Source organism: Anomaloglossus baeobatrachus, chromosome 5, assembly GCF_048569485.1.
Source record: "Anomaloglossus baeobatrachus isolate aAnoBae1 chromosome 5, aAnoBae1.hap1, whole genome shotgun sequence".
Classification (NCBI taxonomy): Eukaryota; Metazoa; Chordata; class Amphibia; order Anura; family Aromobatidae; genus Anomaloglossus; species Anomaloglossus baeobatrachus.
The window spans coordinates 531,800,820-531,814,647 of NC_134357.1; the positions used below are offsets into that span (position 1 = coordinate 531,800,820).

The 13,828-nt window shown below is 58.3% G+C and overlaps 1 protein-coding gene and 1 long non-coding RNA gene across 2 annotated transcripts in view; both read left to right on the top strand.

Moving 5' to 3' along the window:
- LOC142312177 (uncharacterized) overlaps positions 1-4,231 on the top strand; it is a 19,611-nt gene extending 15,380 nt beyond the window's left edge. The window contains exons 2-3 of the long non-coding RNA XR_012754337.1: positions 3,806-4,025; positions 4,107-4,231. This is a non-coding gene — a long non-coding RNA (uncharacterized LOC142312177). The remainder of the gene's footprint in view (positions 1-3,805; positions 4,026-4,106) is intronic.
- A 6,968-nt stretch (positions 4,232-11,199) lies between these two features.
- The window catches only part of LOC142312165 (uncharacterized), a 228,732-nt gene continuing 226,103 nt past the window's right edge, over positions 11,200-13,828 (top strand). The window contains exon 1 of the mRNA XM_075351067.1: positions 11,200-11,346. The gene's annotated coding sequence lies outside the window, so the exon portion shown is untranslated. The remainder of the gene's footprint in view (positions 11,347-13,828) is intronic.

Genomic DNA, 13,828 nt, shown 5'->3' on the forward strand with positions numbered 1-13,828 from the left:
GGGCGACAGGTGAGGGAGCGCACATGACGGGGGCGACAGGTGAGGGAGCGCACATGACGGGGGCGACAGGTGAGGGAGCGCACATGACGGGGGCGACAGGTGAGGGAGCGCACATGACGGGGGCGACAGGTGAGGGAGCGCACATGACGGGGGCGACAGGTGAGGGAGCGCACATGACGGGGGCGACAGGTGAGGGAGCGCACATGACGGGGGCGACAGGTGAGGGAGCGCACATGACGGGGGCGACAGGTGAGGGAGCGCACATGACGGGGGCGACAGGTGAGGGAGCGCACATGACGGGGGCGACAGGTGAGGGAGCGCACATGACGGGGGCGACAGGTGAGGGAGCGCACATGACGGGGGCGACAGGTGAGGGAGCGCACATGACGGGGGCGACAGGTGAGGGAGCGCACATGACGGGGGCGACAGGTGAGGGAGCGCACATGACGGGGGCGACAGGTGAGGGAGCGCACATGACGGGGGCGACAGGTGAGGGAGCGCACATGACGGGGGCGACAGGTGAGGGAGCGCACATGACGGGGGCGACAGGTGAGGGAGCGCACATGACGGGGGCGACAGGTGAGGGAGCGCACATGACGGGGGCGACAGGTGAGGGAGCGCACATGACGGGGGCGACAGGTGAGGGAGCGCACATGACGGGGGCGACAGGTGAGGGAGCGCACATGACGGGGGCGACAGGTGAGGGAGCGCACATGACGGAGGTGACAGGTGATGGAGCGCACATGACGGAGGTGACAGGTGAGGGAGCGCACATGACGGGGGTGACAGGTGAGGGAGCGCACATGACGGGGGTGACAGGTGAGGGAGCGCACATGACGGGAGGGACAGGTGAGGGAGCGCACATGACGGGGATGACAGGTGAGGGAGCGCACATGACGGGGATGACAGGTGAGGGAGCGCACATGACGGGGGTGACAGGTGAGGGAGCGCACATGACGGGAGGGACAGGTGAGGGAGCGCACATGACGGGGATGACAGGTGAGGGAGCGCACATGACGGGGGCGACAGGTGAGGGAGCGCACATGACGGGGGCGACAGGTGAGGGAGCGCACATGACGGAGGTGACAGGTGATGGAGCGCACATGACGGAGGTGACAGGTGAGGGAGCGCACATGACGAGGGTGACAGGTGAGCAGAACACAAATCACGGGGGTGACAGGTGAGCAGAGCACAAATCACGGGGGTGAGAGGTGAGGGAGCACAGATCACAGGGGTGACAGGTGAGGGAGTGCACATGACGGGGGTGACAGGTGAGGGAGCGCACATGACGGGGGTGACAGTTGAGGGAGCGCACATGACGGGGGTGACAGGCAAGGGAGCGCACATGACGGGGGTGACAGGCAAGGGAGCGCACATGACGGGGGTGACAGGCAAGGGAGCGCACATGACGGGGGTGACAGGCAAGGGAGCGCACATGACGGGGGTGACAGGCGAGGGAGCGCACATGACGGGGGTGACAGGCGAGGGAGCGCACATGACGGGGGTGACAGGCGAGGGAGCGCACATGACGGGGGTGACAGGCGAGGGAGCGCACATGACGGGGGTGACAGGCGAGGGAGCGCACATGACGGGGGTGACAGGCGAGGGAGCGCACATGACGGGGGTGACAGGCGAGGGAGCGCACATGACGGGGGTGACAGGCGAGGGAGCGCACATGACGGGGGTGACAGGCGAGGGAGCGCACATGACGGGGGTGACAGGCGAGGGAGCGAACATGACGGGGGTGACAGGCGAGGGAGCGCACATGACGGGGGTGACAGGCGAGGGAGCGCACATGACGGGGGTGACAGGCGAGGGAGCGCACATGACGGGGGTGACAGGCGAGGGAGCACACATCACGGGGGTGACAGGCGAGGGAGCACACATCACGGGGGTGACAGGCGAGGGAGCACACATCACGGGGGTGACAGGTGAGGGAGCACACATCACGGGGGTGACAGGTGAGGGAGCACAGGTGGAGGTGAGGGGGCGGGCAGCACATAACAGAGGTGAGGGGGCGGGCAGCCTATAACGGGGGTGAGAGGTGGGGGTGCGGGCAGCAGATCGGGGAGAGCGGTGGCAGATATAGAGGGCGGCGGCGGCGGATCGGGAGTGCTACAGCTGCACTGGTCAGGGCTGGATTTCAATGTTTCAGCCACTTTCAATGGCTGGAACATTACAGAAGCGTTCGTCAGCCAATCACAGCCTCCGTAGGTCCGGGGAGAAGACATTACCCCTCCTGAGGTCAGGTACAGGTCCCCTCCTCCCCGAATCTGCGGTTTGTGCGAACCGATCGCAGTTACCGGGGGCTCCGGTGCCCGCGATTTTGCCATGAAGGAAAGATCCGTCATTGCTCTTTAAGTACCAGGGCACCATGACGGATCTTTCCGTCCATGGTCGTGAAGGGGTTAACAGGAATTTGCAGCATCAGAGGTGCTTTCAGAAGGAGACTGACAGGGTGGAAAAAGACCCAGAGCGTGCTCGCAGAGTAAGTTTCTTACATGCATTGCAGAAACATATCACAGACATCACAGTACACCCAACAGATTAGCCTACATTCAAAAATTACAAGTGTGGAAAAACTGCAAAAAAAAGTGTGATCGCACAATAGTTTTTGGGATGTTTTATTCACAGTGTTCACTATATGGTAAAACTGATGTGTGGGTGTGATGCCTGAGGTCGGTGCGAGTTTGTAGACACCAAACATGTATAAGTTGACTTGTATCTAAGGGGTTAAAAAAATTCACAAGCTTGTCCAATAAAAGTGGCATACGTTTTGCGCCATTTTCCAAAACCCGTAGCGTTCTCACTTTTTGGGCTCCATGTCTCAGTGATGGCTTATTTTTTGCGTCTCGAGCTGACGTTTCTAATGGTACCATTTTTGCGCAGATGCTACGTTTTGATCGCCTGTTATTGCATTTTGCGTAAAACTTGCGGCGACCAAAAAATGTAATTTTGGCGTTTGGTAAACAGCGTAGCGGCAAAAAAATTCCAATCAGATTGATTTTATATTTTGATAGATCGGGCATTGCTGAACGCGGCGATACCAAATATGTATATATATATATATATATATATATATTTTTAACCCTTTCATTTTCAATGAGATGAAAGGGGGTTGATTTGAACTTTTAGTTTTGTATTATTATTTTTTAAAACTTTTTTTTCACTTTTTTTATTTTACTAGTCCCCCTAGGGGGCTATAGCGATCAGCAATGCGATCGATCGCTCTGCCCTATCTGCTGATCACAGCTACACAGCTGTAAACAGCAGATATGATCACTTCCTGATTCACTCGGCTCCGGGCCGAGTGAAACCAAAAGTGACTCATGATAGCTACAGGAGTCATCACATGACCCTGTGCTACCATGGCAACCACCTGATCACGTGACTTCCGGTGGGGGCGGCGGTAAGTGAAAATCATGGCAGCGCGCATATACATCTCGCTACCAGACTTTGGCAGCGAGATATAAGGGGTTAAATGTTGCGAGTGGAAGCGGTTCCACTTGTAACATGTAGGCACACGTCAGCTCTTGAAAACAGCTGATGTGTGCGGATCGCCGCGACCTGCCCACGGCAGGGATTAACCTCACACGATCCTTGACGGATAGATCTGTCATAGGTCGTGAAGGGGGTTAATAGTCTTCTGATTCTAGGGCTGAATGTAGAGGTCCTCAAAGCGCCTCCCAGGGTCGTCAGCGTCGGGGCGGTCAGCAGAGAGTAAGCTTTTTTTTTTTTTTATTATTATTTTTCAACTTCATGTGGATGATTTGAGTGTAATGTTTGTTTTTTGTCTTTTTAACAGGCTTCACAGGGTGCTCTTGACTTTGACGGTGAGGAGGCAGGAGGTCTAGACATCGATCTCCTTATCAACGTAGTTCTACAGCGGCTCCCGCTCTCAGACATGGGAGACCGCCGCCACGCTGATGTTGTTGTGACCAGTCAGCTCTGGGAGGAATTGTGCCATGAAGTGGTTAGTGGTGAAAATTGGGAGGACCTTGATGCTCGAGTCCAGAATTAAGCGCGTAAGTATTCATAGTTCAGTAAGTTATGTTACAGGATGTAATGTGTTGTATACTAACCAACTTGTGCTTTCACTTTACAAGGGACAGAGTTATCAAGCGGTGGCGGTCACTCAGGGATCGCTTCAAGAGGGAGTTAAACAAAGAGATGAGGCCCCGAGTGGATCGGGAGGACGCAGATCGAAGTACAAGTATGCAAGAGCCCTATCATTCCTACGGTCGACTATGGTCAGCAGAAAGTAAATGTTGTGGGGAATATTTTACCAAGTAAAAATGTTTACATGTGTAACCATTTTTTTTTTTTTGTTTCAGCCAAGGCCAAGCAATATATTACAATTTTTTTTTTCTTTCTACCACAGGACCGTCAGCAGCACTTGGGAGCCTGCGGAGTTGAACCCTTCTGGAGCGATCCCACAGGAGTCTGCCACTCTGGACCACTGACAGACCCGACCCATCTGCACCTTCCCTCACATCTGGTCCCTTGGTCCCATTCACCAGCGCTGGAGCATCTTGGCAGACTTCGTTACATGAAGCTGCTGTTGACTAGGTAGCTTTTCCTTTACCCCACCCCTCCAACACTGCTGCCACCAATAGAGCACCTTTGGGTTCTGGGCGGCAGTGCCAGAGGGGGTCAGGAAAAGAGCTATGCGGCGAGTTCTTGCATCTACTGTAAATGCATCCTTTCAGAACTTATAGAAACTTTTGTCTGAGCAAATGAGTGCTGGATTCAGCCTTATGCACAACAGTATGCTTGAATTGAGCACACATCTGGATAGGATGCATCTCGATGCAAGTATATCGCCCAATCATTTATTTTTCCAGACAGTAGTCAAGCGCATAGACAAGCCATCTCCTGACCAGCAGATGCCTGTAATGAAAGCCTGCCAGTTTGCTCTAGCGTAGGTTAGCTCCCAAGCCCCTCCACCCGCGCCGGTAGATCCTCCTGCATCTGCCCCCCCCCCCCCCCTCCAGCCAATGTCCCTCCTCCCCCTCCTGTACAATACCAGCTTCCTGCCCCATACCAGTTCACCACAGCATCTCTGCCTCCACTCCCTGCCCACTAGCACCAGTATCCTTCCACACCCATCATGCCCCAAATACAACCCTCTTCTCTCTCCCAATCCCTCCACTCCTCAAACCTGACCAAATCCCATCTCCCGTTTTTTTTTGTCCACCCATCCTGTTTGTTTCTCCACCACTTCACCTTCTATTTGAAGTTCTGATCCTTCACCAACACAATCCGTAAAATCTGTAATTTGGTAAAAAGTTTTATTGTCTCATTTATTTAATGATAAAGTACAATACTTCGGGTAAAACAAGGTACACTTCATAGAGTAATCACAAATATGAAAACTGCAATAAGTTTGGTACTCCAACATACATATCAAAATACAAAGATATCAAACCATCTCATCCTGCCATTCTACTCTTCCTTGAGGTGAAATAAAGTACTCTGCAAATCCGTCCCTCATTCCTGAAACTGCCAAAGTACTTCGAAAAGTAATATCCTGATAATCATACAAGGAGGTTTCTGCAAAATTGTCATCTATGGCAATCTGTTCCTTGCAGATTAGGAAATTGTGCAGGACCACACAAGCTTTCACCACCTCATCCACATTATGAGACTTTATGTTAATAATGGTCAACAAAACTCGCCATTTGGATGTGAGAATGCCAAAAGCACACTCAACCATTCTACGCGCTCGTGTTAAGCGATCATTAAACACTCTTGTCGTTGGCGTCAAGCCACTACTTGCATATGGCTTCAGCAGGTGTTGCGAGAGTTGGAACGCTTCATCCCCAACACATACAAACGGCATTGGTGGCCCAGAGGTGTCAGGAAGCGGTCTTGGTGGTGGAAATTGGAAGCTGTTTCCATATAAATGTCGTCCCATTGCAGACAATTTAAATACTTGAGAGTCATTAGAAAGGCCATAGGCCCCAATATCAACCGCTATGAACTTGTATTGTGCATCTGCAATGGCCATAAGCACGATGGAGGAATATTTCTTATACTTAAAATATTCAGAGCCAGATGCAGCTGGTTTGACGATCCGAATATGTTTACCGTCCACTGCACCCAAGCAATTGGGAAACTGACAAATCTTTTGAAAGTTTTCAGCAATGTCCAGCCAACTCTCCGTTGTAGGATGTGGGATATATTCCTCATGTAAACAGTCCCACAATGCACGGCAGGTGTGTTTTACAATCCCCGATATGGTGGCAATCCCGAGTCGGAATTGGAAATGAAGTGAAGAAAGGGATTCGCCAGTTGCAAGGAATCTGTTAAGGTAAGACAATAATTACTACAAACTACCAACATCATTACAGTTATAAGTCTGCTTTAACAGGAGGCGATACAATAAAAATGGCTTACCGAAGAGTAACCATCAAACGCTCCGCCGGTGAAATTGAGAAGCGGCAATAGGTGTTATTTCTATGGATGAGGTCTCCAACACGTGCAACCAAAATATCAAAGTTTTCCGCTTTCATCCGAACATAGTTAAAAAACTTCTTGGGGTTTCCTCTCAACTCCATGTATATCGTAGAATACACCCCACGGGTCATTCTCCGTGCTGTGATTGGGTGGATCAAAACACGACGCCGGCGCAGACGCCTGACGCGCTGTATTTCTCGCTCTTTTTCAAGAACGATTGCTGCCAAACGATTCGCCTCAAAAGTAAAATCCACATAGGCCTTCACAATGTTTGCAATCACTGCTTCCATTTTGTCACTTGCTCTACAACCTGTCAAAGATGAGATGTAAAAACATTGATTATATAGATTTTCAGTAGCCAATAACATTTGGGAGTCTTCCATTGTGTGTTTTTAAAAACCGATCCGTCGAAAAACAGAAGCAACAGATGAAAAAAAACTGATGCGACGGATCCGTTTTTTCGCCTGATCTGCTAGTCGGATTAGTCAAAAATGGATCCATTGCATCAGTCTTTCCACAATCTGCGACGGATCCATCGAGCCAACTGATTGTGACTGACGGCAAAAAACTGATGCGTGAGGTGGCACGACGGGAAGCAATTACACCCAGTTGCCAGTAGTCACAAGCTGTATTTGAAAAACAAAAAGATTAATAAATGCCCAGCATGAGCCCACCCTGCGTGCAACACTGCCCCCTGCCCATCGAGAGCCCCCCAACACACAACACGGCCCCCTGCCCAGCGCAAGCCACCTCTAAATGCGCAACAAGGTCCCCTGCCAGGCGCGAGCTCCCTCCCAACACGCAACAAGGCCTCCTACCAGGCGCGAGCCCCCTGCCAATACGAAACAATGCCTCCTACCAGGCGTGAGCCCCCTCTCAACACGCAACAAGGCCTCCTACAAGGCGCGAGCCCCCTCCCGATGTGCAACAAGGCCTACCAGGCGCGAGCCCCCTCCCAACGTGCAACAAGGCCTCCTACCAGGCACCAGCTACATCCCAACAAGGCCACATCTTTGGCGCAATCCCCCCCCAACGTGCAACAAGGCCCCCTCTTTGGCGCAAGCCCCCCAACGTGCAACAAGGCCCCATCTTTGGCGCGAGCCCCCCAAACATGCAACAAGGCCCCCTCTTCGGCGCAAGCCCTCCAACCGTGCCACAAGGCCCCCTGCGAGCCCCCCCTCAGCGTACTGCCTCGGCCCCCTGCGAGCCACCCCTCCTCAGCGTGCAGCCTCGGCCCCCTGCGAGCCACCCCTCCTCAGCGTGCAGCCTCGGCCCCCCAACTCAGCGTGCAGCCTCGGCCCCCTGCGAGCCTCCCCCTCGGCGTACTACCTTGGCCCCCTGCGAGCCCCCCACCCCCCCTCAGCGGGCAGCCTCGACCCCCCCGCGAGCCCTCCCCTCCCCCCAGCGTTCAGCCTCTGCCCTCTGCGATACCTCCCCCCCCCAGCGTGCAGCCTCGGCCCCCTGCGATACCTCCCCCTCCTCAGCGTGCAGCCTCGGCCCCCTGCGAGCTACCCCTCCTCAGCGTGCAGCCTCGGCCCCCTGCGAGCCTCCCCCTCAGCGTACTACCTTGGCCCCCTGCGAGCCCCCCACCCCCCCTCAGCGGGCAGCCTCGACCCCCCCGCGAGCCCTCCCCTCCCCCCAGCGTGCAGCCTCGGCCCCCTGCGATACCTCCCCCCCCCCCAGCGTGCAGCCTCGGCCCCCTGCGATACCTCCCCCCCCAGCGTGCAGCCTCGGCCTCCTGAGAGCCCACCCCCCCAGAGTGCAGCCTCCCCCCCCTGCGATCCCTCCCCCCCCCAGCGTGCAGCCTTGGCCCCCTGCGATCCCTCCCCCCCCTGCGATCCCTCCCCCCCCCAGCGTGCAGCCTCGGCCCCCTGCGATCCCTCCCCCCCCCCCAGCGTGCAGCCTCGGCCCCCTGCGATCCCTCCCCCCCCCCCCCCCCAGCGTGCAATCCTCGGCCCCCTGCGATCCCTCCCCCCCTCAGCGGGCAGCCTCGGCCTCCTGCGAGCCCTCCCCCCTCAGCGGGCAGCCTCGGCCTCCTGCGAGCCCTCCCCCCTCAGCGGGCAGCCTCGGCCTCCTGCGAGCCCTCCCCCCTCAGCGGGCAGCCTCGGCCTCCTGCGAGCCCTCCCCCCTCAGCGGGCAGCCTCGGCCCCCTGCGAGCCCCCCTCCTCAGCGTGCAGCCTCGGCCCCCTGCGAGCCCCCCCTCCTCAGCGTGCAGCCTCGGCCCCCTGCGAGCCCCCCTCCTCAGCGTGCAGCCTCGGCCCCCTGCGAGCCCCCCCCTCAGCGTGCAGCCTCGGCCCCCTGCGAGCCCCCCCCCCTCAGCGTGCAGCCTCGGCCCCCTGCGAGCCCCCCCTCCTCAGCGTGCAGCCTCGGCCCCCTGCGAGCCCCCCTCCCTCAGCGTGCAGCCTCGGCCCCCTGCGAGCCCCCCTCCTCAGCGTGCAGCCTCGGCCCCCTGCGATACCTCCCCCCCCCCCAGCGTGCAGCCTCGGCCCCCTGCAAGCCCCCCCCAGCGTGCAGCCTCGGCCCCCTGCAAGCCCCCCCCAGCGTGCAGCCTCGGCCCCCTGCAAGCCCCCCCCAGCGTGCAGCCTCGGCCCCCTGCAAGCCCCCCCCAGCGTGCAGCCTCGGCCCCCTGCAAGCCCCCCCAGCGTGCAGCCTCGGCCCCCTGCAATACCTCCCCCCCCAGCGTGCAGCCTCGGCCCCCTGCGAGCCCTCCCTCCCCCCCCCCCAGCATGCAGCCTCGGCCCCCTGCGAGCCCTCCTCCCCCCCCCCCCCCAGCGTGCAGCCTCGGCCTTTTGAGAGCCCACCCCCCCAGCGTGCAGCCTCGGCCCCCTGCGATCCCACCCCCCCCCCCAGCGTGCAGCCTCGGCCCCCTGCGATCCCACCCCCCCCCCCCAGCGTGCAGCCTCGGCCCCCTGCGATCCCTCCCCCCCCCCCAGCGTGCAGCCTCGGCCCCCTGCGATCCCTCCCCCCCCCCCCAGCGTGCAGCCTCGGCCCCCTGCGAGCCCTCCCCCCCCCAGCGTGCAGCCTCGGCCCCCTGCGAGCCCTCCCTCCCCCCCCCAGCGTGCAGCCTCGGCCCCCTGCGAGCCCTCCCCCTCAGCGTGCAGCCTCGGCCCCCTGCGAGCCCCCCTCCTCAGCGTGCAGCCTCGGCCCCCTGCGATACCTCCCCCCCCCCCAGCGTGCAGCCTCGGCCCCCTGCAAGCCCCCCCCAGCGTGCAGCCTCGGCCCCCTGCAAGCCCCCCCCAGCGTGCAGCCTCGGCCCCCTGCAAGCCCCCCCCAGCGTGCAGCCTCGGCCCCCTGCAATACCCCCCCCCCAGCGTGCAGCCTCGGCCCCCTGCAATACCCCCCCCCCAGCGTGCAGCCTCGGCCCCCTGCGATACCCCCCCCCCAGCGTGCAGCCTCGGCCCCCTGCAAGCCCCCCCCAGCGTGCAGCCTCGGCCCCCTGCAATACCCCCCCCCCAGCGTGCAGCCTCGGCCCCCTGCGATACCCCCCCCCCAGCGTGCAGCCTCGGCCCCCTGCGATACCCCCCCCCCCAGCGTGCAGCCTCGGCCCCCTGCGAGCCCTCCCTTCCCCCCCCCAGCATGCAGCCTCGGCCCCCTGCGAGCCCTCCCCCCCCCCCCAGCGTGCAGCCTCGGCCTCCTGAGAGCCCACCCCCCCAGCGTGCAGCCTCGGCCCCCTGCGATCCCACCCCCCCCAGCGTGCAGCCTCGGCCCCCTGCGATCCCTCCCCCCCCCCCAGCGTGCAGCCTCGGCCCCCTGCGAGCCCTCCCTCCCCCCCCCAGCATGCAGCCTCAGCCCCCTGCGAGCCCTCCCTCCCCCCCCCCCCAGCATGCAGCCTCAGCCCCCTGCGAGCCCTCCCCCCCCCCCCAGCATGCAGCCTCGGCCCCCTGCGAGCCCTCCCCCCCCCCCAGCGTGCAGCCTCGGCCCCCTGCGAGCCCCCCCCCTCAGCGTGCAGCCTCGTCCCCCTGCGAGCCCCCCTCAGCGTGCAGCCTCGGCCCCCTGCGAGCCTCCCCCCCTCAGCGTGCAGCCTCGGCCCCCTGCGAGCCCCCCTCCTCAGCGTGCAGCCTCGGCCCCCTGCGATACCTCCCCCCCCCCTCAGCGGGCAGCCTCGGCCTCCTGCAAGCTCCCCCCAGCGTGCAGCCTCGGCCCCCCTGCAATACCTCCCCCCCAGCGTGCAGCCTCGGCCCCCTGCAATACCTCCCCCCCAGCGTGCAGCCTCGGCCCCCTGCGATCCCCCCCCCCCAGCGTGCAGCCTCGGCCCCCTGCGATCCCCCCCCCCCCAGCGTGCAGCCTCGGCCCCCTGCGATCCCCCCCCCCCCCAGCGTGCAGCCTCGGCCCCCTGCGAGCCCTCCCTCCCCCCCCCCCAGCATGCAGCCTCGGCCCCCTGCGAGCCCTCCCTCCCCCCCCCCCCCAGCATGCAGCCTCGGCCCCCTGCGAGCCCCCCCCCTCCCAACATGGGGCATCGCCCTCTGAAAGCCCCTTAACATGGAGCATAGCCCCCTGCTCTGTGTAACCGCCCCCCCACCCTACATCCCCCCTTCCTTATGGAAGCCTCCACAGCACTGTGCTTCAGTACATTCCCTGTCAGATACAGGGAAGCTATACAGATGCACGACCTGCAGCCCCCAGTAATGACAGGAGACCCCAAAATACAGTCCGAGATCAAAGTTCTATAACTAATGAGGAAAAGCTGAATCATTCTCCCACCTCAGGATCCGTCCGCTCTTACAGGGGCCCGAGCACTGCTGCTTCCTGCTCACAGATCTGCCCAGCACTGAGGAGGCCCCGCCCCTTCCCTTCCGGTGACGTCATCGCCTCAAGAAATCAACTCCACTCTAGACGCTACCGTACATTTTAGCATCTACCATCCAGTGTGTGGCTCTGCAGGTGGAGGTATGTGGAGATTCCCCATTACTGGGCGCAGTAACCCCTCCAGTGCTAGTAATGGTAGCTCCGGCTCTTTCGGTTCCTATTTCTCCCGCAGCTGCTGATCACATATTTCTGGTAAAATCCTCCTATTCTGATGGAGTCTAGTCCCCGTCCGCCCTCCGGCCACTCACAGGGCATTTCTGGGGCTTTGTCTCATGTGAATTTGTCCCTTTTGTACCTAGTGAGAGCCCGTAGTTCCTTTGGTCGGATTAGACTTGGCTCCATCATGTCCTCCTTTCTCCTCCTCTACATTCCCTATCTCTACATTACTTATAACCCACAATAGCATTTGTTGTGAGGAAAGCGTCCGGCCCTGTATAAATGCGGTTACAGTTCCCTCCATTACAGCCCCTTGTGGTCGGCATTCCATAATCTGACTGCTCTAACTGTAAAGAACCCTTTCCTATGTAGCTGTGGGAATCGCCTTTCCTCCACACATAATGACTGCTCCTTGTATTGTCTCTGGAGAGAATAAGGCTATGTGCGCACGTTGCGTAAATACATGTAGTTACGCTGCGCTTTGTAGCGCAGCGTACCTGCATGCGTCCTGCGTCCCCTGCACAGTCTATGGAGATTGTGCAGGGGCCGTGCGCACGTGGCGTTTTAGAGCGCAGCACTTCGGCTACTGCCGAAGCGCTGCTTTCTAAGAAGTGACATGTCACTTCTTCCATGCGCTTTGCCGGCAGCTCCTGCTCTGTCTATGGCAGGAGCTGCAGGCAGAGCGCATGGAATCGGCTTTTTTTTTTTTCACTACGGACATTTCTGCAGTGACTGTACGCAACGTGCGCACATAGCCTAAGACCAGGATGGGCACATTACTACAGCATGGGACATTACTACTAGGAAACCAGGATTGGCACAATAGGATGGGACATTACTACAAGGAAACCAGGATGGGCAAAATACCACAGGATGGGCACATTACAACAGGGAGCGACAGTACTGCTAAGAATCCAGGATGGGCACATTAGTACAGGATGGGACATTACTATTAGGAAACCAGGATGGGCACAATACTACAGGATGGGACATTACTGCTAGGAGACCAGGATAGAAACATTACTACAGGATGGGACATTACTACAAAGAAACCAGGATGGGCAAAATACCACAGGATGGGGCATTACTACAAAAAGACCAGGATGGGCACATTACTACAGGGAGCGACATTACTACTAAAGGCTACTTTACACACTGCAATATCGGTCCCGATATCGCTAGTGTGGGTACCCGACCCCATCTGTTGCGCGACACGGGCAAATCGCTGCCCGTGCCCCACAACATCGCCCAGACCCGTTACACATACTTACCTGCCCGGCGAAGTCGCTGTGACCGGCGAACCGCCTCCTTTCTAAGGGGGCGGTCCGTGCGGCGTCACAGCAACATCACTGAGCGGCCGCCCAATAGCAGCGGAGGGGCGGAGATGAGCGGGACGTAACATCCCGCCCACCTCCTTCCTTCCTCATAGCGGCCGGGAGGCAGGTAAGGAGAGGTTCCTCGTTCCTGCGGCGTCACACATAGCGATGTGTGCTGCCGCAGGAGCGACGAACTACATCGTTACTGCCGCAGTAACGATAATCGAGAATGGACCCCCATGTCACCGATGAGCAATTTTGCACGTTTTTGCAACATGCAAAATCGCTCATCGGTGTCACACGCAGCAACATCGCTAATGCGGCCGGATGTGCGTCAAAAATTCCGTGACCCCAACGACTCCGCATTAGCGATGTCGCAGCGTGTAAAGCCCCCTTAAGAATCCAGGATGGGCACATTAGTACAGAATGGGACATTACTATTAGGAGACCAGGATGGGCACAATACTACAGGATGGAACATCACTACTAGGAGACCAGGATGGGCACAATACTACAAGATGGGACATTACTGCTAGGAGACCAGGATAGAAACACTACAGGATGGGACATTACTACAGGATGGGACATTACTACAAGGAGACCAGGATGGGCACAATACTACAGGATGGAACATCACTACTAGGAGACCAGGATGGGCACAATACTACAAGATGGGACATTACTGCTAGGAGACCAGGATAGAAACACTACAGGATGGGACATTACTACAGGATAAGACATTACTACTAGGAGACCAGGATGGGCACATTACTACAGAATGGGACATTACTACAAGGAGACCAGGATGGGCAAAATATTAGAGGATTAGACATTACTACTAAGAATCCAGGATGGGCACATTACTACAGAATGGGACATTACTATTAGGAAACCAGGATGGGCACATTAGTACAGGATGGGACATTACTATTAGGAGACCAAGATGGGCATATTACTACAGGATGGGACATTACTACTAGGAGACCAGGATGGGCACAATACTACAGGATGGAACATCACTATTAGGAGACCAGGATGGGCACAATACTACAGGATGGCATATTACTACAAGAAGACCAGGATGGGCACAT